Below are 27,453 nucleotides of genomic sequence, written 5' to 3'. Positions count from 1 at the left end.
TCACCTTAATTTTAGCCCAGTGAGACCCATTTTGGATTTTTGACTGTGAGATGGTAAATTTGCTACTTTACTAGTATTTTATTTCTCCCCAGCTGCAACTCCTACATAACCCCAAAATTCACCTCTCTCTTTCTTCCCAGACTTAACTGATTCTTCAACCTTGAAAACACCAATTGGAATCATCTGGGGAGCTTTCAAAATACTGAATCCTGGGACTCACACCAGAAATTCTGACTTAATTGATCTGGGGACAGCCCAGGTCAGGAATTTTTTAAACTCCCCACATGATTCTATTTTTTTTTTTTTTTTAATTTTTTTTTCAACGTTTATTTATTTTTGGGACAGAGAGAGACAGGGCATGAACAGGGGAGGAGCAGAGAGAGAGGGAGACACAGAATCGGAAATAGGCTCCAGGCTCTGAGCCATCAGCCCAGAGCCCAACGCGGGGCTCGAACTCACGGACCGCGAGATCGTGACCTGGCTGAAGTCGGACGCTTAACCGACTGCGCCACCCAGGCGCCCCTCCCCACATGATTCTAATGTGCAGGTGAGTTTGAGAACCACTGTCATAAAGGGTGTGACATATGTTCTCATTAACCCCTCTGTGTCTCTGCAGCTTTTGGTCTCAGATTCTTCAGACCACACTGCTTCTTATTAGAATCAAAAGCAGATAAAAAGCAATAAAAGATATAAACTAACATGTCATTTTTGACAGACTTCTCTCCAGAATAAGTAGGGAACATAACCAGCAGTAGTGGAGAAGCCACACCTGAACTTTGCTTGCTCCTCATGTAAAGTATGGGCATAGGAATAGTGGTCTCCTAAACCCGTACATATAGAGATCAGATTGTACGTGCAAAGAACAGAATCCATCGTAGCTGTGTTAAGTAGGAAAAATACTTATTCCAGGCCACTGTAAAGGCTTACTGAATCATTGGGAAAGCTGAAGATATAGCCTCCAACTCAAGCTTTCGGGAACAAAAAGCCACAATGCAGAAACAGGTCACCAAAGGAGTTTCTGCCTCTGCTGCAGGAAGCAGCTGGCTCCAGAGCCACGCTGCACTGCTGTGATCAGGAAGCTGCTACAGTGGGAAGGCTGCCACATCAGAAAGTTGTATCATGCCTACATACATACCAGCATAAGGGAGGAGCCAACGCTCTGCCTCTTAGTACTCAAACCAGCTAGGTTACTAGACACTGGTACCTATCTTGAAGCTGCCACAGAAAAAAATAAATCCCCCCCCGCCCCCCGCCCCCCACCCCGTGACTCTGCTTTTCAGAAAAAAGCAAGCACAGCAGAGTATAGCCTCCACTCCACGTCCACCTTCCAAATCTTACCCAAGTGTGTTTGATTGGCCCAGCCTAAATGACACCCAAAATGTTAGCTGCAAGAGAGTCAACAAGTATTTTACTTTCTAACTTGTGCAGATCATGAAAGTTCACAGAACAAATCCTGAACGGATATTGAGCACCGATCCACCATAAATGCCATAGACTGTTCCTCCAGCTCGTCAACATCCATCCATACTTACATTCTCTCCATATTTAAACTTCCAAACAATAATAACATAACTGTCCCTGTACTTAAAAAAAACATGTACTCACCTCCCATCAAAAGAAACTCAAAGTTCCATGAGTCTGCATCTATCTTTGAGTGATATTCATTCCTTCTCTAGTTCAGTTTCAATTCCACCAGGGTATTTATTATATATAAATTCACTTATAAAATTAACCACTATCAGTAGACCACATGTAAAGTTGTGATGAAAGGGATAAGGGAGGAAGAGAAATGGTTAATTATATAAAATATACATGTCAGAGCAAGGAAGAAATCGTTGGTGGTTATGATAGTTCCAGTTTCAGGTGCAAGTGTATAGTTGGTATTTACAACTCTTGTCCTCCACAGCCCATTGTAGGTTACTTTTGTCCTCAGTCAGCATCACGGCTGGGCCAACTTATTTAGCTGATGGAGTCACCCGGATCTTTATTCCTAGTGAATCTGAACACTAGGGGATCCTGATTATATTCAATTTCTGTAGTCTTCCATTAAAGGTATATATTTAAGATACACATTAAAAATATAATTTAATATAACTTTTACCACTGGGCACAGCACTACTATGAAATGCCCCAGAGAATCCCCTCCATTCCAAAAATACTTCTCCCTGCTCCCATTGTATAATGGCAATCCTATTTCCTCTTGACAACGGGGCTCAATCACCCAGCTGACCTAATGATGACCCCTCTTCTGCCTGTTGGTTCATTTGCATGAGGTGCCCAAATGGTGACTGGCAATCTCAAATTTCAGTTTAATGGTACGAACTGATATCATGTGCCTCCTGGCATTTTCACTGAGGACCCAATATTAGGTACGTGATATTACTGCCAAAAAATGCATAACCTGAATCTAATTATGAGGAAACACTGTCAGATCGTGGAAAGAGGCTTACAGATATCCACAAACTAGGTCAATGTGTCCAAATTATTTCTTAGCAACTAATCCTCAAAACACGCCCTATCCTGAACATGAAGATATGTGTGACCATCCTAACAGTTCCATTCACATACCTCTTCCTCAGTCCTTGACATCAGCCCCCCTATGTTTTTCCCTCTGTATGTCTAACCATCTAGCTATTCCAGTGCCCATTAACCATCACCAGTGATTCAGCCTGGACCTCTAAACATCTTTACTTTCAGGTAATATTGATAAGTTCTTCCCACTAAGAGATTGTTCTTTCCCTACTGTCCTTCAAAATTACCACCGAGTGGGGCTATCATGCTACAGAAGCTGACTTCCAGCTGATACAAGCGTGTCATGTGGAACACATCTATAAACCAGGCTTGATTTTTTTTTTTTTTTTTTTTACCCAGTTAACACGTTCATTGGGCCCACACCCAAGGATCTATAGGTAGTGATTAAGGGAGAGGACAATGCAACAATAGGCGATACCCTGGGAGTGTGAGCCCTTTGTTCAGGCAATGTACCTGTGCCTTCAAGACCACTTAATGATGAAGTGTTGAAGAATGAAGAATGAGAAGACTCATTCTTATAGCTTGATTAATCAGATAACACCAAGCCCAGGGACAGCTCAGGTCACGTGGTCACTTGGTATTCCATGAAAAACATGCCAGGCCTATTTCCCAAAGGGAGTATTTTTCATTAGGTATATCAAGTGGGATCCTGACCAGTCATCTATTCCATTCCTGGAAACATCATGATCCTTAACTACTCATAATCAATCAACTACCCAATTAACTATTCCAGCTCCCTTACCAGAAGCAGCTTCCACCTTGAATCGTGCATTTGACTATTGCTACTTGTCTTCTGCCACTCCAGGATCTCAACAAGCCCACTGCAATCAAAATTCCCATTTCAATAGCAGCATCTCTCACCTTTACCCCTGCCCTGACCTAGAGAGGATTACACTGCAATATTTGCCAAGGATATATTTCTCACAATTTTGTTTCTCAGTGCATTGGTGAAGAGAGCATCCTCTGGACCTCTTTAGTTAGTTACCGGGTCATACGTCATATGTGAAATACCTACTTCAATGGTTCTTTTTCTCAGGATTCCTCCCCCTATATTATACCATGGATTTTTGATGCCTGAATTTCCTTCCATGTAGGCCACCTTTGAGTCCCATTTCCAGTCATTCAGCCAGGCCAAGAGTTACAACCATTACCGGTTGCACCAACTAGAACAATGAGTCCAGAATCTTTGGGAAATGCACCCACACCAACAAATTAAGCCAGATTTAAAATTAAGCTTCTTCCTCTCTGGCCTAGATTCTCCCACACCTGTTCCCTAGGTTTTTACCTATATAAATGAGCAAACTCTTGCAATTCCTCAGTTGTGTAAACCTTTGCTTCATAAGATAGACATTGTACTTGTCCTTCTGGGGACATGCTGGTGTCTGACTCTGCTTACAGATCTGGAACAATGAGTGGTGGGAAATAGGGGCAGGAAGAAAACTGAAATCCCCTAGCAAGGAACTTATCTCAGTAAGGTCATTACAGAGTCTCTAAGCAAGCCCTGACCAGCCTTATCAAACAGAGAAGGACAAGAAGCTTTTATGGCAATGAGGTTCAATGGAGTTTTGGGGAACTCGGTACTGAGGTTCAACTGAACCCACCCAAATAGTCCCAATTCTCAGGGTCCCACTCTTTCCCAATCAATACCTAAACTTTTACATAAAAGAACTAGTGGTTTTATGAGTTTAGATTATCTTTTAATCATCAGCCCACAGGATCAAATGGCATTTGATGTTAGAACGCATCAGCTCTGCAGCTACATGAAATAAATGGTTTTTCTAGAAAGTTGTGGAAGCTCCTTAGTCCTCTGATATGTCTCATGACAATAACCTTAAAATCCTGATCATATCATTTTTTTTCTTGAAGTTCTCCGATGTAATTATAAACAGCCACCCAACTCCACAGATCTTGTATTCCTTATTCTCACCATGGTGGTCAGCAGGCACTCTACCAAAGTCTTTGCCTTCACTGGGCGCTTCATTCTAAGTGATCAATATTTGAAGAAACTACTTCACCGCTACATGTCATATACTGCTAGTATTCCATATTCTAATGCTAACATAATCATTGCTACTTTCAAATCAAACCCAATCAAATGAAAAAAAATCCAAATTTCCAATTTTTTAAGAGTCTGTTGCCTATAACCCTCCTGGTACCAATCACAGTCATGGACAGGGTTCAATTCCAGGGAACATAAGCAATTCTAGCAAGAAAATGAAGAATGAAAAAACTTATTATAGGGCATTAGAAAGCTTACTGAATCAGGGCGCCTGGGTGGCTCAGTTGGTTAAGTGTCCAACTTTTGATTTTGGCTCAGGTCATGATCTTGGGATTTGTGAATTTGAGCCCTGCGTTGGGCTCTGCATTGATAGTGAGGAGCCTGCTTGGGATTCTCTCTCTCCCTCTCTCTCTGCCCCTCCCCCACTCATATTCTCTCTCTCTCTCTCTCTCTCTCTCTCTCTCTCTCTCTCAAAATAAATAAATAAACTTTAAAAAGAAATAATTTAAAAAAATTTTTTTAAAGCTTATTGCATCATTAGGAGAGTCAAGGATTTAGGTTGACATTTCAGAAATGTCTCCCGAAACTACATGGTAGATCTGGGTCACCAGGGGAGCTCTTGGTTCTCCCAAGATTAGGAAACCGCCACCTCTTAAACGTTATGACTACCAAAGTCCAGAAGCCATTACAGTGGAGCGGCCCTCATGGACAGGAAGCTGACACCACACCAAACCAGACATGCTTTAATCCTCACTTGCAAATGAGCTTTCTGTGACTGTCTCCTGACAGTCACACACTTCTGCTAATGCTGCTGCAGAAAATTCAAATGCCTTAGGGCGCCTGGTGGCTCAGTCTGTTAAGTGTCCGACTTCCGTTCAGGTCATGATCTCACGGTTCTTGAGTTCAAGCCCCACATTGGGCTCTGTGCTGACAACTCAGAGCCTGGAGCCTGCTTTGGATTCTGTGTCTCCTTCTCCCTCTGCCCCTCACCCACTCTCACTCTCTCCCTCTCAAAGACAAATAAACATTAAAAAAAAGAGAGAGAGGGAGAGAGAGGCGCCTGGGTGGTTCAGTCGGTTAAGTGTCCGACTTTGGCTCAGGTCATGATCTTACAACTGGAGGGTTCAAGCCCCACATTGAGCTCTGTGCTGACAACTCACAACCTGGAGCCTGCTTTGGATTCTGTGTCTCCCTCTCTCTCTGCCGCTCCCCTGCTCACACTCTCTCTCTCAAAAATAAATAAACAACTAAAAAATATAAAAAAAAAAAAAGAAAATTCTAATGCCTCTATGACCAAACTTCAAAGAAAACACAGAAGCAGTGAAAGCATGGCCTCTGCCTCATTTCTACCTTCTAAACATTGCACAGTGCAACATAATGGCAGAACTTAAATGACATCCAGAGCCCTGAGGGTAGGGTAGTCTGGAAAATGTGGTGTTTGGCTCTTCAGCCACTACAGCACAAGAAGACATATTAGAAGGCAGGTGGCGTAGACAGTAGGAGCAGATCTAGCAAACCCATCACAAACCCCAAATACTAAGTTCTAGTCTCAAGCTCTGACAAAGAACTTTTGTAGATGTAACTCTGTTTGCAACCAGTGGGTCCACTACTTACATTTCTTTATATTCCCCACATACCTATTTTTTAATTCCTCAACAGTTATAAATAAATTGTAAGTTCCAATTGATTGAATGACTGGTTTAGAATATGTTATAACAGAGAAAAGCATTTATTTTTATTTTTCTGACTCATTTCTAGAAATCACTGGGCAATGTCTCCTCCACACAGCTGCAGCACAAAATATTTTCTGTTTACCTTGATGAGATACCAGAAGGTCTTCTGAATCATCTGAGTAACAATAAATTATATTTGGTAGCATTGTAGATGAAGTACGTTGTACAGTATACTCATTTCTGGAAACTGACATGGCGAACCAATACACCCCTTTTTTTCCATTCACTTCAGAAAACAGAGAGTTTACTGTCTCAAGGAAAGACACACTTTCATGGCCTCTTGAAGTCAATAATGTGACTTACAGAAGAATCCCAGTAGAGATGAGCAGTCTGTCTTCTCCAAGATATCCCCTTTCTTATCGTGCATTCAGTTGTCTTGAAACTCCCAAAGTCTCTAGAGTAATTGTTTTGCCTGAAACAGAGAACATCTTTGTGAGTGTTTCTCAGAGGAACAACTGACCCAGAGAACTATAGGCCCTTCCTTCAAATTCTATTCTCAGCAGAGTACTGGTTTTGGGTATATAAATACCCAATTCATTCATTGTGCCTAGTATTGGCCAGAACCCAAACCTTGCACAGCCCCTTGGCCTGCTCAGATTTGGGGAGGGCAAAGGTCATCCTGTCCATCATCCTGTTTTCAGTCAGGACTATGCAAAATTAATCCCAACCTACAAGAAACTGATTATAACCTGGGAATGACATAAAATAGCCATTTTCTTCTCTGGTCTCCTGTGTTACTTCCTAAGGCATTGATTGAAAGAAAACAAGTAGCTAATGAAAGGTGAAAAGATTCCACTTCAGAAGCACCAAGAAGACCTTGACAAAACCCGTATGGGCCCTCAAAATGATTTTTCAATGATTTTTTTTTTGAGTAAAAAAATGTGTTTTACTCAAAGAGTTAAGGATTTGGGAGACAGCCCACAGCAAGCAATGTAGAACACATTGACTTGAGCAGACCAGATCTCTCTCTCTGCAAACAAAGAGGGAAAGAAAGAAAATGAAGATAATTATTGTAGTAATTCAATAGCCCTCTTTCCTCTTGAAATGCTAAAATCCTTGCCTCAAACTTTGGTGGAGACTGATTACAGCTTAGTAGCTGCTCTGGTCATGGACCTTAAGAGCATTCTTCAGAGTGGAACGGTCTTCCATTCCACGTCCCCGCTGCAAACTTCGTGCTCCTCAGCAATACAGGATAATACCCTTCACTTTCTTTTGACAGTCAGACCCAAACTTTCCTGTCTAACCCTAAATTCTCAAGGCTTTTCTATCAAGGAATGCTAGGCACCCCCTGGAGGAACTGGCCAGGATGGATAATGGCCCCAAAAGAAGGTGTTTACTATGCCTTTTTTTATTATTATTATTTTAATGTTTATTTATTTTTGAGAGAGACAGAGACAGAATGCGAGTGGGTTAGGGGCAGAGAGAGAGGGAGACACAGAAGCAGAAGCAGGCTCCAGGCTCTGAGCTGTCAGCACAGAGCCTGACGCGGGGCTTGAACTCACAAGCTGCAAGATCATGACCTGAGCCAAAGTCAGACGCTCAACCGACTGAGCCACCCAGGCGCTACTATGCCTTTATTTTTAAAAGGAACCATGGGCAATTAAATGTCGTTTATACTCCTTTTTAAGAAATCAAGGAAGGAGTAAGAATAACCTCTCAGGATATCTTTTTAGAATCCTGTCTGGCCCTCAAGGCAAGTCCAGCTGTGTCTTGTCCCTTTGTGGCATCTGCCTGTCATTGTCTTACAACTCCTTCCCCCAACATGCACCAATGGAGGCTTCTGCCTATGCTTTGCCTACCAGACCTGATTTGTGCATTTCATTCTCCCTAATTGTCTCACCCCCACCACACACACACACGATCCTCTATCACAACCCCAACATAGTCATAAAAGGCAATGACTTCAGAGCTAAATAGTGTGAGATCTAATTGTGGCTCCACCATATACAAACTGTTGGGCAAGTTCTACTCCTCAATGTTCTAATCTGTAAAATGAAGTTAATAATAGCATCTACCACAAAAAGTTGCTTTTGAAGGTTAAGTTATGAATGCTATTCAAGTGATCAGAAAAAATGTCTGGCATAAGGTGGTACTCATTATATATATATATATATATATATATATATATATATATATATATATATATATATCAGCTCTTATTGTTACAGGATATGGCATCTAGATGGCATATTGAGTAATTACATTTCCTTCCTGTTCTAACAAACAGTAAAGTACTAGATGTTGGCTATGCCCACATCTCCATTCAGAGGAAAGTGGTCATGGATATTCTTTATTCTTTATTAAGATACTATCGCTGATGGTCACTGAACCAAAAATGAGTGCCCAGGACTGAGGCAACCACATGTCCATAAGATAAACATGAGCAAGACATTGCCAAGGAGACAACTTGACCTAAGAAGCTACCTAATCAGAGCACTCCACATTGAGTGGTGACAACCCAGCCCGATCAGAATTTCTCTCTTGGAAAGTTGGAATATAAAAGCACACAGGGAAGAAAACAATAGAGGCCTGTTTGAAAGACATTGAAAAAATGGTCAGATCACTAGTAGGGCAACCATATTCTGAACGGCAATTATTCACTGAGTTATTCATGAAGCCAGAAGAACTTTAAGCCTGGGAAGCAGAGGATCCAGTGATGGCACAGGTGGTGAGATAATTTCCCACATTTTTTTTTCACTTCATTCACACACTTAACATATGCAACTTTCATCAACCAAAAGAAAAAGTCCCAAATGTACAAGTGAAAAATATCCAAACTGTTAACATAGGATTAACTAATACCAGCTACTTTTAAGTACAGCTGTATAAATTCAAAAAAGCTATCCTGTATGTATATACAAAATTGTTTATACACAAGTCTATACATAGGGTCTATACATTTATTTCCTCAGAACCCCTAGGTGTGCCACCTCTTGGTGAAGACACCAACACTTCATTCACATATTTTACGAAAAAAGAAAGACTATTTCCAGGACTGACAACACTGTGCATATTGTATTCAGATCATGTAGGCTCCATTCAATTGATTAGGATCTTTCTGGTGCATCTTTGTGTTAAAACCTATCTCTTAAGTGGTGATTTTCAACCTTCAGTGTTAATAGAAACCTGTAAAATTTGTTAAAATGTAGACTCATGGGCTCCTTCCCTAGAGATTCTGATTCAGTAGAACTGGAGTGGAGCCTCAGACAGGGAGGGTCACTATTTGTGACCTCACAGGTTATTCACCGTACTCCTCCAGGAACACATTCATACTGACGACAATGCGAATGCTTCCTGAGAGTTGTGCAGTGCACAACCTGCCCACCTAAATGTGGTGGCCATGAATAGTCCTCATGTAAGTGGCTCTAAGTTCACACTAAGAAATACGGAGAGTGACTTAGATATGTTCCTTTTTTGCCATCTCAAAGAATCCAACAAATATGAGTTCCCTGCTGATCCACCCAGGTCCTAGTTACTATTCATGCTTACCAGGTGTCTACAGTTGGGCAGGACTAAACCAGAGAGGAAAAAGGATAGGCAGAAAAAGGACCAGTGCATTTGTGTTTCATTATAAGCTTCAACAAGAGGCTTGAAGTCTAGTCTAAATATATGTCCCTTCTGAGTGCTACTGCTGTGAAGCAATTGGAATGAAAGCAAATACAAAGAGCACAGAATGAATTGCTGGTGAAAACCCTACAACACCCTGAGGCACTGGCATTGCGCTCCCACCTCCCTGCCCTTCATTATAGATGTTGCTTTCGAAGCCCCATTAATTGGTGAGGGTCCCAATATACTTAAGGAGTAGAAAGATGCACAAGCCCCTGAAAAAAATCATTGTGCTTCTAGAGAAAGGATTTTTTAAATTTTTTATTCAAGTTCCAATTAGTTAACATACGGCGTAATATTAGTTTCAGGTGTACAATATAGTGATTCAACACTTCCATACATCACCTGTGCACTCCTTCATCCCTATCACCTAGTTAATCCATTCCTCCCTCCCCTCTGGTAACCATCAGTTTGTTCTCTATAGTTAAAAATCTGTTTCTTGGTTTGCCTCTCTTTTTTCCCCTTTGCTCGTTTGTATTGTTTCTTAAATCCCATATAAAAGTGAAACCATGTGGCATTTTTTTTGACGAACTTATTTTGCGCAGCATAATATTCTCTAGCTCCACCCATCTCGTTATAAATGGCAAGATGTCATTATTTTGTATGGGTAAATAATATCCCATTGTGTATATATACCACCTCTTCTTTTTTAAATTTTTTTTTAAGTTTATTTACTTTCGAGAGACACCGGGAGTGTGGGGGAGGGGCAGAGAGAGAGAGAGGGGAAAAAAGATCTGAAGCGGGCTCTGTGCTGACAGCAGACAGCCCAATGCAGGGCCTGAACTCACAAACCATGAGATCATGACCTGAGCTGAAGTTGGATGCTTAACAGACCAAGCCACCCAGTTGCTTTTCTTTCTCCATTCATCCATCTATGGGCACTTGGGCTGTTTCCATAATTTGGCTATTGTAAGTAATGGTGCTATAAACATCAGGGTCATGTATCCCTTTGAATTAGTAATTTTGTATTCTTTGGATAAACACCTAGTAGTGTGATGGTTGGATTGTAGGGGAGTTCTATTTTTAACTTTTTGAGGAAACTCCATACTGTTTTACACAGTGGCTGCACCAGTTTGCATTCCCACCAACCATGCAAGAGGCTTCCTTTTCCTCCATATTCTCACCAACACCTATTGTTTCTTGTGTTGCTGATTTTACCCATTCTGACAGGTGTGAGGTGATATCTCATTGTAGTTTTGATGATAAGTGATGTGGAGCATCTTTTCATGTGTCTGTCTTCTTTGGAAAAATGTCTATTCATGTCTTCTGCCCATTTTTTAATTGGATTATTTGTTTTTTGGGTGTTGAGTTTTATAAATTCTTTGTCTATTTTGGACACTAACCCTTTATCAGATATGTCATTTGACAATAACTTTTCCCATTCCGTAGGTTGCCTTTTAGTTTTGTTGATTGTTTCCTTTGCTGTGCAGAAGCTTTTTATTTTAATGTAGTCCCAATAGTTTATTTTTGCTTTTGTTCCCTTGCCTCAGGAGAAATATCTAGAAAGAAGTTGCTACGGCTGAAGTCAAAGAAGTTACTGCCTGTGTTCACTAGAGAAAGGATTTATCATCTTGTATCAAGTGAGTTCAAGTCAACAGGTTTTTGCTGAGCACAGTTAGGTGCTGATGGAATTAAAAAAAAAAAAAAATTAGAAGACTCCATCCGAAGCCACCCAAGGAGAGAAGTGTCTCTTGTGAAGAAGAGGGACACAACTAAAACATGTAAAGAAACTGGAGGACAAGGAAGAAAATATGTCATCAAGTACAAAGTTAATGAGGCGGTACCTGAATTAGAGCTCAGGAAACCAAGAGACAAGTGAGGCTGTGCAGTGCCACATGGAGGCACTTGAAGAATATTCTAGCAGCTACTTTTGTAAACAGTAGAGGTGTCTGAGGTTTGAAAGGAGAAACACACTTGGTCATTTTTCTGTCGGTCGGCATTTCCTTTGATCCCAGTATTGGACTTGGTCACATTCACATGCTCTGGACCCTAACATTTTACTCTGATTTTCCCAAGTGCACCTCACTTCTGCCACACGCTTGCCTCGACTTCTCAGACACTGGGCTAGGACACCAACGGGAACCACCCAGAACTTGTGCGAAACTGGTGAAGCAAGGGAGATGACACCTGGGGGCAATCCTTGACATGTCAGGGCTGAGAACTTGCGGGTGCCTGTCCCACTTGTGTCCCTTGAGTGGACAGTTCTGAGAGGCATTTTTCATGGCTCTCAGTCCCAGAAGGAACAGGCCCCAGTTTCTCACAGCAGTGACCAAACTTGATAACAAACTCTTTACCAACTGGCTTTGCCGCTTGTCTTGTTTTCCTTCTTCCCCATCCCCCACTCCCATTCGCTGACCTCATTTCCCAAACCACCTGCACACAAACCCTTGTCTTATGCCCTATTTCTGATAGGAACCCTGGTATAAACAATCTCCTAGAGAGATAATGGTTTCTGGTTCCTGATATTTTATGCTCAATTTGCAGGGAACTCTGACACAGGCCTTCTCCCCCAAGCACACTCATCTCAGGAAGGTTCAAACCAAAATGTACTGTGTGCTTCATGTGAGGTTTTGCCAAAGGCAAGATTATAATTCCTGAAGGCCCAGGATATGAGGACAAGGAGGAGAAGGGAGTATTTTATATTTCCCAAGTCCCCGTTATGTGCCACTACTGTGCTATATGTTTGTATCTTATCAACTGTTACATAAACCTGATGAGGTGGGTAGAATCTTTTTTTTTTTTTTTTTGTAAGAAATGAGGAAACTGCTCAGCAAGCAAGCAGTGACAGAATCAGGATTTGAATTCAAGTCTGACTCTCAAGTCCATATTTTGCCCACTTACCTGATGTTTTCTCCCACGTACTAATTCATGCCTGGGGTTAGGTGCCTGTTTCTCAACAGCGTCAGGGGTCTTCATCTTTCAGTTTTGTCAGTTTGGGAACTCGAAATCAGTGATCTGCAGCAATTAGGTGGCATTTTAATCTCTCCAGGTTGTGGCATAGAGTTGTCCCTTTAAGCAAGAGAGAAAGTTCAGAACATAGAAAGCTGCTTATGTCTGTATGCTACACCCAGGGATTTAAAGCCGGCTTCAGTTTGGCTCTGAGAAATGCAAGGCACCTGTCTGGCCAGTAATGAACACAGAACGTGAGTCAGACCTATCATGGCTCGGGGCTCAATGCTGAGCACACGGTAGGTACACAAGAAACATTTGCCAAACTACCCGTGAGCTCTGAGAGCCAAGGCCCCGCTTCCCTCCAAGTGCCTGCCAAAAGTAAATTGTTGGGGGCCACGTAATACATCTCTATGCTCTCTACACCGAGCCCTACTTGTACCTTTTACATGCCAGACCCCAGAATAACAGGGATGTAAACACATTTACGGAAGTCACACAGTAGCATTTTGAGACTGAGAACCGCCGGCCTCCTTTGTGATCACATAGCTTCTTAACCCACAGCTCTTTGAGCTGCCACTGTTTATATTGCTCATACAGGATTAACCAGATCCCCACTGCTTTGTGCCATCCTCTGTGCTCTTCCTGTTTTTGTGTTTATTTACTAATTGGCTGGCTCTAGTTGTTTCCTATTGATTTACAATTCAACTCAGAAAAAGTGATTCAAGTGTAGAGTATTGAAGGCTTCGATCTATATTCTTACACAGCTTCCTTGGTCAGAGACCATGTCGTCTCTGGGAATATCCACTCACCTAGCATTTCCCAACCTTGGTGAAGAAGAGATCAGAATCATTAAACCTCCCAGAGTAGACAATGCCACATTCATCCATTCACTCATTGAGACAGAATACATTATTTCTACACAAAGAAAAGTAGGGGGGCATGTGGCTGGCTCAGTTGGTAGAGCACACAACTCAGTCTCTGGGTCGTGAGTTCAAGCCTCACGCTGAGTGTGGAGTCTACCTAAAATACAATAAAAAAAATTTTTTTAAGTCTAAAAATAAAGACAAGTAGGGACTTTAATCCATTTTCTTGAGCACCAGGATGCCACAGAGTTAGGACTCTATGCAGTGTTTCTCAAACTGCAGTCCCTTCGACCAACTGCATCAGAATTCCCTGCCATCATTATAAATATAGATTCCTGGACTCTTTCTCAGACTTAATGTAACAGAATTTGGTTTTGGTTTTTTACCAGGTTATTATTAACCAGGAGATTCTCATCACACTAAAGTTTAAGACCCCCCCAAGATCTATGAGGACTTACATGCCCTACATGGCCAAACAAAGATTTCATTAGTGGACATCACCTATGCCTTGTCCAGTTCAGAGCCCTCAGGCAAGTTCTGGCACTGTATCACTTAATCTTCCTTCATTACATGAATTTAAGTCAATGAATTGGTAGGGGTGAAAAGAAACTGAGAAGAGAAGAAAAATCAAGGTACTACAATCCAAGAAATTCACTGATGAACTCAGGAGGAAATTGCCCCAAGAATAAACCATGACAGTTAAGTCACAGAAAACACATATTTCCAACTATTTCCCACATCTGTGTATGGCCTTCAATAACTTCCTGCAGGTATCCCCTTTTGGCTCCAAAACTGTAGTTATCCAACTTATACTCTGGAAGCAGGGAGGAGTTAACCCAATTGTCTAATTTCCATTGGGAATGCAGGAGAAATTTGGCTTTATCTCAAAGCTATGTGTTATAATAACACCATTTCACAATTTACAATTGCAAAGTAATTTATGGTTTCTAACATTTTTTAAGGATAATACCCCACTTAAACTTTGCATTGTTAGAAATACCCAAATTACAATGTATACACTAATAAGGTTAACAGCAAGCCAGGATTTGGTTGTCTCCTCAAGTAGTGTTTTATTTTTTTTATTTTTTTAAATGTTTATTTTTGAGAGAGAGAGAGAGAGAGAGAGAAAAGGGGAAGAGAGAGAGGGAGACACAGAATCTGGAGCAGGCTCCAGCCTCGGAGCTGTCAGCACAGAGCCCAACTTGGGGCTCAAGCTTGTGAACCACGAGATCATGACCTGAGTTAAAGTCAGATGCTTAGCTGACTGAGCCACCCAGGTGACCCTCAAATAATTTCTTTTCAACACAATGAGGTCTTGAAAACAAGATGAGAAGACATTCTTCAGCAAGGATGGAGAAACATGCAAACTCTGACTCATAGACTGAGTTTCCCAAGACAACATCAATGTCCAGACATGTACTCAATGACAGAAAAAAAACAAAAAAACAAAAACCTGATGATTTGTCAGAATGAAAATTAGCTCCTCTGATTCAGTGGGTTTGAGTGTATAAATTTTGTTAATAAAATCACCTGCTATAGATCAGATTCCAGGAGACCTATCATGTCTTAAATCATTTCCTGAATTTATTCAAATCTGCCTGTTGAAGAAAGGTTCACTCTCATGCATAATGCCTTTGACCACAAATAAAGTCTCTGCCATCTGTTTTCACACTAGGAAAACACTATTTGGATTCAGTGATGAAATAAAAAAAAAATCCTATTCACATAAATCCAAGTTTTGTTCTCTTACCCTGGGATCCCTCCTGCTGAAATTACAAGAAAAAGAACTTTGTTAATTAAAAAGATGAAGTGTGAACATGTGTTATTCAAGAATATTGATACCTCCACCTACATCTCCAAATTATTAACATTCACATGGCCCTTGGTTTTTGTTTGTTTATCGGCAACAAGAGCTTGTTTAAATCAGGGCTTCAGATACGTCATTTTATCAGGCACCAGCAATGTTTCAGAGGGTACATGGAGATGTCTTTCTTTTTGGAGCTCTTTATAGCCCTTTTAAACAAATATTTCAAGGATATTTATTGCCACTGAGTATCTTATTGAAATAGGAAAACATAGGTGGATTCGGTCACTAAAGAACTCCAGAGAATTTAAAACTGGTTAGACAAAGGAAATGTCATTATCATGGTTGATACAGATGGATACTGAATCCTTAAACTCCCCTGTTGATGACTTTTGCTCTGGATTATGGAGGACATTGATCAAGGGTAAACATATAGTCTTCAATACAGCCTGGAGTTTCAGTATCACACTTACAGTTCTACCCTGGGGAGTAGTTTTGAGGACTTTTTTTTTTTTTCCTCCTTTAATACCAGACCTAGAATTAGAGCAGGCTCAATACCTGTTACTTGTCTATTTTCTCTCCAGCCCTCACTATGTTCCTGACTCTCACATCTTACCATTGTCCCTCCAGAGAAGGAAGTAGGGGAATGTGTAAAATGTGAGGGAGCCCTTCCTCTGAACTATCCCCTAGGCTTCTTTTCCCTGGCCCCATCCACAGGAGGACCTCAGGCCTGGAGGTGCCTGGAACCTGACTTTCTATCATCCTAGAAAAGACAGGGGGTGAAGGGTGGTTCTGTTTATAATCTTTACCCTTCTCTCAGCAAGAGCCCCACCTTCTAGCATGCTGGCCTCCTTGAGTGTAACTAATCCACATCAGCATCCCTCCTTTCAGGGATAGAATACGGGGCAGTGGGAGGATGCTTCATCCCTGCAGCTTGGAAACATTATCAACCCGATATCTCAGGGCCACACAAGTCAGAGGTCCTTTCTGCCACCTCTTACTTCTGCCCATGACCCCATCATTCTCCCAGGGCAGAACATCCAGGCCATGCTCTTCCCTTTGTGTCCCAAATTAGTTCAGATGAATCCTTCACACCATTCTTACATCTGTAGCTTTCCATATTCACTGCTTTGACTCTAATTCAGACTTTACTATTTGCATACCAGGATATTTTAGAAGAGGCTCTTATCTTGTGTTCCTTGACTCATCCACCAATCACTCTCTGTTGTTTCAAAGGACTCTTCCTGAGAGTCACTGTTTTCATGTCATGATGGTGGTATAGGAAAATATTAAGGGGCATGGATACTGAGGTCAGTCTGTCTGGGCTCCAATCCTGAATCTGCTACTTATTAACTGTTACTTTGGGCAAGTTACTTAATCACTCTGTGCCACAACATCCTCCACCTGAAATAGGGATGATATATACATATCTCATAGGATTAATCTGAAGATGAAATGAATTAACATAGAAAAGGGTCTGGTATTTAATAAGCATCCAATAAGTGGTAGCTATTATTACTATTATTATGGAATATGGCTCAGACTTCTTGGCCCAGCATCCGTTGGCCTACACAATCTCTACTCTGGAACTGTACTCTTAAAACGGTAGATGCTATCTTGGAGCTCCCCATAGCTTCTAAAAGAAATTAGAAACCCACTTAAGGTGATAAGCATGGTGGCCAATGAGCAAATATTTAATTCGAGCCAAGAGCCTAGAAGAAGTACAAAAAGCCGGGGAGGAGATGTGGTTTTCTTCCCTCTGCTGCTCCTGGGGACACATGCTATGCTCTGTGAAGCCAGAAGGAAGATTTGAGCTGATTATAATCTAATGAGGCTGCCAAATCAGTTTTACTTTCCAATACAGCATAATGACTGGTGAGTCCCATGGGCCCTAAGTCAGGGTTATTTTAACTGGTGGCATTATCTGGGTCAGACCAGTCAGCCTCCACGGGGAACACTCTGGGAAATGTCATCTTCCAAGGCAAAGTGGGAGCAGCCCTTACCACTCAATAGATGGTGATACCCATGGCATTTCCAGGGCAATTTCTGAGTTTGTGCGATATAACAAGGGAACACAGGATGGGAAAAAACAAAAGGGAAAGGAGAGAGAAGAGGGACAAGGACACAGCATAGCAGGGGGAAAAAAACAATACAAGTGGAATAGCAGTTAAGGGGCAGAGGAAAAGTGATTTAAAAAAGAGAAGAAGAAGAAGAAGAAGAAGAAGAAGAAGAAGAAGAAGAAGAAGAAGAGGAGGAGGAAGGAGGAGGAAGGAGGAGGAGGAGGAGGAGAAGGAGAAAATAAAAAACAAAAAGAGTAGAAATTAAAGGAACTGAGTACTGGGGGACAAAGCATGTCTGGAAAAAGAACTAGAAGCTCCAAGGGGCTTGTGTGACTGATGGATTCCGAAGACCTAAAATACACAAGACCAAAAAAAAAAAAAGAGGAAGGAAATACACAACACGGACACACCTTTGGCGTCTAAGCAGTGTCATCTAGAAATATTTGTTAATAAGCTCAGTAAAGTGCGAAATCGAAGACTGGCCAGTTAGATTCTTAAAGCCTCAGACCTCTCTTCTCCAGCCCTAGCAGGTGGCGTGGGCAAGTTACTTGGGAGTTCCCCCATATACTGCTTGGAAACAAGGCTGGTTCAAGAGGCTTTGAATCCCCAGGCAAACCCATGCGGTTGCTGAGAGGAAGTGGGATCCACCGGCTTTGCCCCAAGGTTAGCAGCACGGGGGCGGGGCCTCTGCCTCCCTCCCCATTAACGGTCTGGAGGGGAAGGAGGCCTGGGCAGCATCAAATACGCTTTGGGGTAATAATTTAGCCACCCCAAGTTACAGGGTCTTCACAAAATGGTCACTATCTTTCCACACTACATTGTGGAGAGACGGTGAAAGAGCTTATATTTCTGAGCTCTTTGTCTCGTATGTCAAAAACATCATGAAAAATACACTTGAAAACCACTGCTATCACCTACAAAATCAGGAATGGAGATCAGATTTACAGACCAGTTTATCCTTTATACCGCCCTCCACCCCTCCCCCGAAGTAATAAAAATGGGAATATGGGGAAATGCCAAGGTGCAATTCAACTAAGCAATATTTTTCAGAAGTTGAGAAACCTTTCTCTATTAAAAGTTCCAGGGGCACCTGGGTGGCTCAGTGGGTTGAGAGTCTGACCCTGGATTTCAGCTCAGGTCATGATCTCCCAGTTTGTATGTTCAAGCCCCAGGTCAGGCTCTGCACTGACACTGTGGAGCCTGCTTGGGATTCTCTCTCTCTCCTTCTCTACCCCTCCCCTGTGTGCGTTCTCTCTTTCTAAAAAATAAATGAACTAAAAGACCAACTAAATAAACTAAAAAAAAAAAAAAAAAATTCCCACACAGGAGATGGATGCATTGAAACTAAGGAAGGGGGTGGGAATTAAATAATATAAACCTTTAGACTAGAGGGCACTACTTGGTTTTGTTTTGCTTCTCCTAAAGTTTCCCAACGTTAGCCGATTGCAATGTGTTTTTTCTTGGTTTTGCTTAGTTTAGGTTTTCCATTTACCCTAGGCCTATGACGGGGACTTGGTAACGATGAGGTCATGTTCCACGGCAATCGGTTAGGTTCTTAGAAGGTTTTTGAGTTTTTTCCGCCTTTCTCCAACTCGAGGGCCACCCCTGTAACGGAGCCACCACCACCTCTCACCGGCTTTCCTGCCGTGGCTTCCACACTTACCGGCTTTACTACCCGCTGTCCACGCGGCAGCCGGCCAGCTCTGCACTGCCTCTACCACGCCCCCTGCCACTTCCTGCACCCTGTGCTTCTCCTTCTTGGCACTGTCCACAGTTTGTAAACGTGCAGAGGTGCAATTATTTGACTACCGACTCTCTCCCGCTGGACTATAAGCACAGGAAGGCAGGGGCAGCGCAGAGCAGAGAATCCTCAGGGCCTGTTACACCGCCTGTTACCCGCTGGAGCGATGCCGGCGGGCTGGCGGGATCAGGTCACGTGGGTGTGGGGGAGGCAGGGCAGGGAGGGTAGGCTGCCAATCAAAGGCCACGGGCATGTGACCTTGGCTGGCCAATCAGAATTCTTTGCTGAGTTGGTAAAAAAGCGAAGCTGTGCGAGGCCTTCTGTGTTGGGTTGGGGTTTTCTAGAAGCGTACGTGGACTCGAAAACTCAGGCGCAAGTGCGCTTTTGAGGCAAGGCTCCAGAAGCCTCCCAGGAGAAACTAACAAGGAGAAGGGGAAGCAGGATAGGGAAGAGGCCAAGCAATGGAGGAGGCGTCAGGAAAAAGACTTTGGCGGCTACCCTGGAGCCCTCTTCTGGGCTGTTGAGGAGGTAAGGTTGGTTCAGACAGGAAGGTTGGTCCTTGTCTCTTCCCGGAGTCCTGGGCTCTAGATAAAAAGTTGCCACAGCCACCTGCGCGGGCTTTGGTTCTGGTTCACTTTTCATCCGTTTTATCAAACTCTTTCTGCCTTGGCATCCCTCACCTGAACCACAGATTTTGCATTTTGCTCTTTTCCATCTGCACCGCTAACCTGGCTCCCGATGTTGGAACTACGCATATTCTCTGCTTGCTTCCATGCGCTGCATCCCAGGCACGAGGTGCCTCCGCGGTTTCTATGCGCCTTATGGGAAAGCCGAGGCTCAAAGACCAACCCAACTCCAAGACGCTGTGCTTACATGAGCTTTTTTTTTCTTTTTTAAATGTTTATTTTTATTTGAGACAGAGACAGAGTGCGAGGGGGGAGAGGAGCAGAGAGAGAGGGAGACACAGAATCTGAAACGGCTCCAGGCTCTGAGCTGTCAGCACAGAGCCCATCCTGGGGCTTGAACTCACAAACCGTGAGAACATGACCTGAGCCGAAGTTGGACACAACCAATTTTGCCACCCAGGCATTCCCTACGTGAGCTTTAAAAAAAAAATAGTTCATATTATTGAAGGAAAACCCCGGAATCTATTAAAATCTCTTGATATGTTTAAATTAAATAGAAATGTGGTGAGTTTCCCCCAATATTTTCATCTAAGGCAGCTTAAATGACTATGATGGGGGAAACTGCCCTTTTAAAATTCAGTGCTCCATTTCTTTCATGTATCTCCATCATTGATAATGTAAAGTACCACATTTAATGCCAGGGTTTGTGTATTCACATACAAATTTCATTCTCAGGCTTGGGGGAGATAATTGCCCCAGAGTCACACAGCTGGTAGGTGGAAAGGCTTAGGTGCAAATTTGGGTCTCCTTGACTCCAAATCCATGCTCTTAACTGTTTCACTCAACTTTTGCCAGTAATTATATCTCCTGGGCTGAATGCCAAGACTTAAATCCATAGGGATTTGGGAGTAGAATGAGGAGAAAGAAAGTAGGTCTTTGGAAGTGCTTCGGAAATGGTTTCTACATATCTGGGCAGCATTCCATGACCAAAGGATCCCAAGTCCTTTACCACTTGTACTACAGTGTATTCATTCATTCAACAAATACAGAACACTTCTTGTGTTAGGTACTCTTCGAGGCACTGGGTGTTTGTTAATGAACAAAACAGACCAAAAAAAAAAAAAAAAAACCCTAAAACAAACAACAACAAAAAATACCTCTGTGCTTGCTCACAGAGTTTATATTCTGGGATGCAGGAAGGAGGCTGAGAATGGTGGTAGGCAATAAAATACTAAAAACTAAGTAAATTTTGTAGTGCTCACTATGGGGGAGGGGGAAGTAAAAGAAAGGAAATTTGGAGTGCAATTTAAAATAGGAGGATCAGGGGCACCGGGGTGGCTCAGTTGGTTAAGCATCAGACTTCAGCGCAGGTCATGATCTCATGGGTTGTGAGTTCAAGCCCCTTGTCGGGCTCTGTGCAGAAGGCTCAGAGCCTGGAGCCTACTTTGGATTCTGTGTCTCCTTCTCTCTGCCCCTCCCCCACTCATACTCTCTCTCTATCAAAAATAAATAAACTTAAAAAAAATTCTTTTAAATAGGGTGGTCAGGTTAGGCCTCCCTGAGAAAGTGACTTTTGAGCAGCCTTGGAGGAGGTGAGGAAGTTGGGCATGTAGCTATCTTGGGAAAGAGTGGAATAGGCATAGAAAAAGAACCAGTGCAAAGGCCCTGAGGCATGTCCCAGGAACAGTGACATGGCCAGTGTGGCTGGAAGTGAGGGTGATTAGAGATGATGACAGAGAAAAAACATTCACCAGAAAGTCCAGAAGTTTAGGGCACTATTTCATGTTCTGGTCTCTTGAAAAATCAGTAATGTATAAAGTCCTTGAGGTCTTTATGTACTTATCATTTTCAGGATTCCAAATGAAAAGAATAATGTAGTCCTGATGGTAACATATGGCAGCTTCTGTTGCTCATTAAGCCAGTCCCCTCCTACCCGTCCAACCCCGACACCCACACTCGGTTTTTTCAAGAAAACCTTTTCAAGAAGCTGGAGTAATTGGAAACCAGAAGAGACAAAACTCCCCACGTCTCAGGCTATCTGCAGCTGCCACTTCTGCACGCCTTCTCTCCCTACGGAGCCGGAGCCTTCCCTTTCCCTGTGTACTCGGGGCTAGCCCCAAACCCATGCTGACCTTCTACAAGAAGACTCTCAGAGAACTTTCACTTTGTTCGTGAGACCCTTCCCCACCCTGGGCCCATTCTGTGTAACTTTCTTCCTTATACTGTTGACCTGGTACCCCACCTCCTCTAGGACTCAGGGCATGCCTTGGTATTGTCAGCCCCCAGCCTGGCACACGTTCAACATGCCAGCCTGCTCGGAAGTCACAGTGACCTGTCAACCTATGGGGACTAGCCTTTCTCTGGGGACTGGGGCTCCCACCTGAGGTCTGGGGAACCGGTTTGCAGAACTGGTCTTCCACGATGCCTTCTAACTTATTGCTGCCATGTCACCTTCCTTCTTCACTGTGAATTCCTATCCATGATGATATACCCGAAAGGCCTACAGCAGAGTTGAGGGGAGGCATGCAAAGTGTAGCAGAGAGCGGCTACTTGCCACTGCTGACCTCTGTCCAGCCGTCACACCCTTGGGTGCTCAGATCCTCCTAAGGCAAGCTCGAGGGGAGGGGCGAGGGCATTGGCCAAGGGAAATCTGAAACCTGTGAGCGGAATAGGGAGTCCTGGGAGTACTAGATCAGATGGGCTTCAAGTCCTACCTGTCGTCTACATTTGTGGCAGAATTGTTTCAATTATTGCTACAATTAATATATAGAAAGCATTAGCTTTTTAATTCCAAAACTCACACATGCTTATATATTTTTTTGAAGTTTATTTATTTTGAGAGAGAGCGAGCACGCAAGCAGGGGAGGGGAAGAGAGGAAGAGAGAGAATCCAAGCAGGCTCCACACTATCAGTACAGAGCACAGTGCAGGGCTTGAACTCACGAACCGTGAGACCATGACCTGAGCCCAGATCAAGAGAGTCGGGCGCTTAACTGACTGGGCCACCCAGGCGTCCCTCACACATGCTTATTTTTAAGAATTCACATAATCCTGAATCTTATAGGCACTCCCTGCACCCTATTCTGATCCTTCCTCAATCCCAGCCCCACTCCCAGTCCCAGACTATTGTTAAGAGTTTGGTATATATCATTCCATATATTTTTCCTATGCAGATGCCAAGTCATAAAGTTTATCTATTATATACACTGTTCTGCAACTTGTCTTGTTTTTTAAACTGAACAGTATACTGTAGAGCCATTTGTAGCCGTACATCTGGGAAATATTAACACATACAACCATGTCATGTTTTTAACAGCTGCTTGATTCTATAGTATAAACATATCATGGAATCAAGTAGCCTTTATTTGCTTAATTAGTATCCTATTGATGGATAGCAGAGGGGTTTTCCTTTTATTTATTTATTTGCTAGTACAAACAATACTGCAGTGCACATTCTTTTAAATGTAACTTTGAACAGACGCATGAGTAGTTATATAGAATAAATTCCTAGAAGTGAAATTACGGGACAGCAACTGCCAAATTGCCTTCCAAAGAGTCTATTTACCCTCCTGCCAACAGTGTATCAGTAAGTGAGAAGATTAGGATTGTAAATATTTTTTACAAAGTACTTTTTCCAAGAAAGGGAGGCAGAATTGCAGTTGGGAGCTAACTGTCATTAAGCAGGAAAGCACCAAAGTGTATCAAATCTCAGGGACAGGATGAGCCCATGATGAGCAAATGAGTAACAAAATCAGGGACCAAGAGAGATACCAGCTAAGATGCAAGTTTGGGTTTGGTCTAGTTTCTTGAGGGGAATGGAGAATTCCAACTTGTGCCATAGAGGTGGTTATGTGTTTAAAGGAGTCCTGCCAGTCTGGACAGGTGTGACTGCAAATCTCACCGTCCTGAGTTCAGGTCATCCATTTTATTTATCTTAACTTATTGGTAGGGGGCAAAGCAGAGCTTTCTGCTTCCTGTGGCTCCATAGAGGTGACACTGGCACGTGTCAGCCTAGATTGTTTACAAAACACATTAGCCCCACTGCTACTCTCCCCGGAGAGAACGTGACACACAGCCAAGCTCACGGTTTCAGTCTGGAGTTTGAGCTGCCTATGAACACCACCCAGCATTTGGAGTCCTACACAGGAAGAAGGCAAAACCATAAGACAGAGAGGTCAGAGACTTGAGGTTGAATCCCAGATCTGCCACTTAACAGCTGGGTGGCAAGTCACTTAGGTTCTCTGAGTCCTTTTCTTTAGAAAACCAGACCTCAAAGGATTGTGAAGATGAAACAAGATGTAAAACACCTGACACAATGGCTGGCCAGTAGCACCTGCTCATATCACCTGTTTTGGAGGAACACCATCCAGGATATCCTTTGGACCACAGAATTAGATGCCACATTTGAGAACCTAGGAGAAAATATGGAAATCTGAAGGACACTCTCCACAATTTACTCTCCACGATAGTGAATCCAGCCTTAGATTCCTGAGCATCGGAGGAAAAGTAGAATTTTCAGCGTTTAACCAAGGGCTTTGCAACAATGACTCCAAACAAGCACAAGAAAAATCCAACTTGGATATCTTGTTTGTCTTGTTTGTTTTTAGTGGATTTTATGGAGGAAAAGATTTAAATAAATGAAAAGCTTATTCCAGTACAACACTCTCTAAAATGATTCTAAGGAAAAGGCAGCAAGTAGAGATCTCTTGGCAGTATTTACTTCCCTTGACATTAATTTGCATAACATGAAATTGATTTCAAAATATTTTCCCAAATATTTACCCAAAATCATTAAAGGCAAACACAGCTAATGTTTGTGTAAAAAGTCACCTCTTTCTTACAAGTTTTGGACCTTCATAAAGATATTTTTATGCAAAAAATAAAGAAGCTGGCATTAACTGGCCAATATTTTAGCAAGAGAGTCAGAAAGATCGTGGGTAAATTCAGGAGTTTTTTTCCCCCTTTAGTTGGTACACACTGTAAGAGGCAAATGATTTCTAAGATTTACCACCAGAGGGCACTGATGCAAAAGTGAGTCACAAAGAGTGTGTTTGGTCTTTTATCACCAAAATGCTGCCCTTTAAACAAAATGCCCCCTTTATTTGAGCAAACCTTTGAATACAAATATCTCACACTAGCATTTACTGAAAGTAGAATGTCTAAGTACATGCAAATACACAAACACAAATTATTCCAGTATAGTATTCTTAAGTGTTGTTAATGTCTTGTTAAAATTAGAAGGTGCAGGAGCACCTGGGTGGCTCAGTCAGTTAGGTTTCCAGTTCTTGATTTCTACTCAGGTCATGATCTCGCAGTTCGTGGGATGGAGCCCTGCATCTGGCTCCGTGCTAAGCTCATGGACCCTGCTTGGGATTCTCTCTTTCCCTCTCTTGGCCCCTACCTGCTCACACTTGCTCTCTCTCACTCCCTCTCAAAATAAATGAATAAACTTTAAAAAAAGTAGAAGTCCATAACATTAAAAATAGGGTGGAAACAAAAACATGTTCAGAATGACCAGGCACTTATCTCTCGAGCTCACTTCTGCATTCCTCCACTTCTCACCACTTATACCACTCCTTTGGGCTTAGTGCCTAATAAACTCCAGTGTAGTATGCGTTTGAATCCCAGCTTTACCACATAAGAACATCTCCAAGCCTCAGTTTTCTCACCTGTAAAATGGGAATAGTAATGCTTACCTTGCAGAGCTTTGGTGAGGTATAAGAGATTATGCTTACAATAAAGTCCCTAGCACGTTCTGGGTGCCTAATTCTTTTACTAGGATTATATATGAGATTTACACACACAAAGAAGTACTATTATTAGTCCTATATTATGGACATGAAAACTAAGGTTAAATAACGTGACAGATGTCACAGAGCTAGTAAGTAGCAAAGAGGTTGACAAAGCTCATATTATTTTCATTTACTTTCCACACTGCTTCCCCTTGGAGGATAGAGGGTGAGTGGGTGGGTATTGCATATTATGCTTCTTTGTACCTCCAAGGCTGACAAACATAGTTGGTACTCACATGCCTGATGGTGATGAATATGCAACTTCTTTAAAAAATGAGACAGGGGCACTTGGGTGGCTCAGTCGGTTAAGCGTCCAGCTTCAGCTCACGTCATGATCCCATGGTTCATGGGTTTGAGCCCCACATCGGGTTCCATGCTGACAGCTCAGAGCCTGGAGCCTGCTTCAGATTCTGTGTCTCCCTCTCTCTCTGCCCCTCCCCTGCTCATACTCTGCCACTCTCTCTCTCTCTCCCTCTCTCTCTCAAAAATAAACATTAAAAAAATTTTTTAAAATACAGTTTGCTCTGACAAATCAAAATAACTTTACCAAAGCGATGTATTGTTATTATTATCATCATTATCATTATGATTAAATGCATCACTGATTTGGCAGATTGTAGGGTAATGATATACAGAGACTATAATTCAGTCTAAAACATGCTAACTTTCCAGGAAAGAGAAAGAAGGGAGGCCACGCTGGTGCCCAGGTAGTTCAGGGTTTTTGAGGAGAGAGAGAAGCTAGGCCTGTGCGGGTAGAGAAACCAAGGGGAGCACTGAGACACACGTAAGCTGGTCTGGGGCCCAGCAGGTAGCCACACCTGGATCAACGACATCCCCCCAGCAAGACCAAAAGAGTGGTGTGCACCCAAAGTGGCTTCATCCCTGAAGCCAGCGAGAAAGATGTAATCACCTTTTGCCCCTGGTCTCTGTGTGTTTATCCCTGCCTCTGCCCCCATCATGATTCCTTGCAATCAAAGACCATGTCGAGCCCATCAGTATATTCCCAATGCTAGGCCTAATAGCTTGCTCAGGAACTCTCTGTAGCCTGAAAAATTAAAGGCCCAGCACTCACCACCACCACCACAGGAAGAAGCTTTTGCCAGCATCTGTCCTGCAGCATCAACATCAAGGGCTTTTAGCTACAGCACCCTCAGAGCTCTCCTCAGAGCTCTGGGACCAGTGTTGTCTTGCAGTAAGAAGCACGGGCCTGCTGCTGCTACAGCAAGCCAGACAGAAGCTAATTACAGCAACTTGAACCCGCCATGACTAACATGCTTATTTAATTTCAGATGTTTCTTTGTTGACCCACAGAAATCAAATGCAGCAGCCTCACAGGCCAGGGCCCCACCACGGCCTGAGGAGCCATGTCTGCGTGCACATCAATTACATAGGCCCCACCTGGGCAGGGATTGGCTCTCACGGTGATACCTGGAACAGAACCCACTCTGGAAAGATGTCAGCTCTTTAGGGAATGTGGTTCAACTTTGGCAGCAAATGAAAGGCATGAAGTTGGTCACAGAAGGCGCTTGGCCAGTGAGGGCTCTCCAGCATGAAGGCTAATTTGCAGAAGTAATAAAATAGCTAATTCATTTATCAGGAATCTACTATGCATCCTGTCCTTTATGTACATTATCACATCTATTCCCCAATCCTTATGAGACTGATAGAACTCTTCCAATCTCACAAGTGAAACAATTGAGTCTCTGAGAGGTTAAATAGCTTCCCATGGCCATATGTGAAAATATTACTGGTAACAAATATTTATTGGGTACCCACTATAATTCTGAGCTGAGCGCTTAATGTAGT

The 27,453-nt window shown here is 42.7% G+C and overlaps 2 long non-coding RNA genes across 3 annotated transcripts; one reads left to right on the top strand and one right to left on the bottom strand.

Annotated features, from left to right (window-relative positions):
* Window positions 1-6,241: 6,241 nt before the first annotated feature.
* LOC109491962 lies at window positions 6,242-19,456 on the bottom strand. 2 transcript variants are annotated; one of them, XR_002145631.3, is made up of 3 exons: window positions 19,153-19,456; window positions 12,712-12,879; window positions 6,242-6,676 (listed from the first exon to the last, which is right to left on the bottom strand). It is a non-coding gene; the product is annotated as an uncharacterized LOC109491962 (long non-coding RNA). The 2 variants fall into 2 exon arrangements; XR_002145635.3 differs by lacking the exon at window positions 19,153-19,456 and adding an exon at window positions 18,982-19,140.
* A 53-nt stretch (window positions 19,457-19,509) lies between these two features.
* On the top strand, window positions 19,510-27,247 carry LOC109491964. The gene is made up of 2 exons (XR_002145636.3): window positions 19,510-19,758; window positions 26,959-27,247. It is a non-coding gene; the product is annotated as an uncharacterized LOC109491964 (long non-coding RNA).
* The last annotated feature ends 206 nt before the right edge of the window (window positions 27,248-27,453 follow it).

This window comes from Felis catus, chromosome A1, assembly GCF_018350175.1.
Source record: "Felis catus isolate Fca126 chromosome A1, F.catus_Fca126_mat1.0, whole genome shotgun sequence".
Lineage (NCBI taxonomy): Eukaryota > Metazoa > Chordata > Mammalia > Carnivora > Felidae > Felis > Felis catus.
The sequence above is the reverse complement of the archived record's forward strand: the minus strand, read 5'-3'. Positions and strand labels throughout refer to the sequence as shown.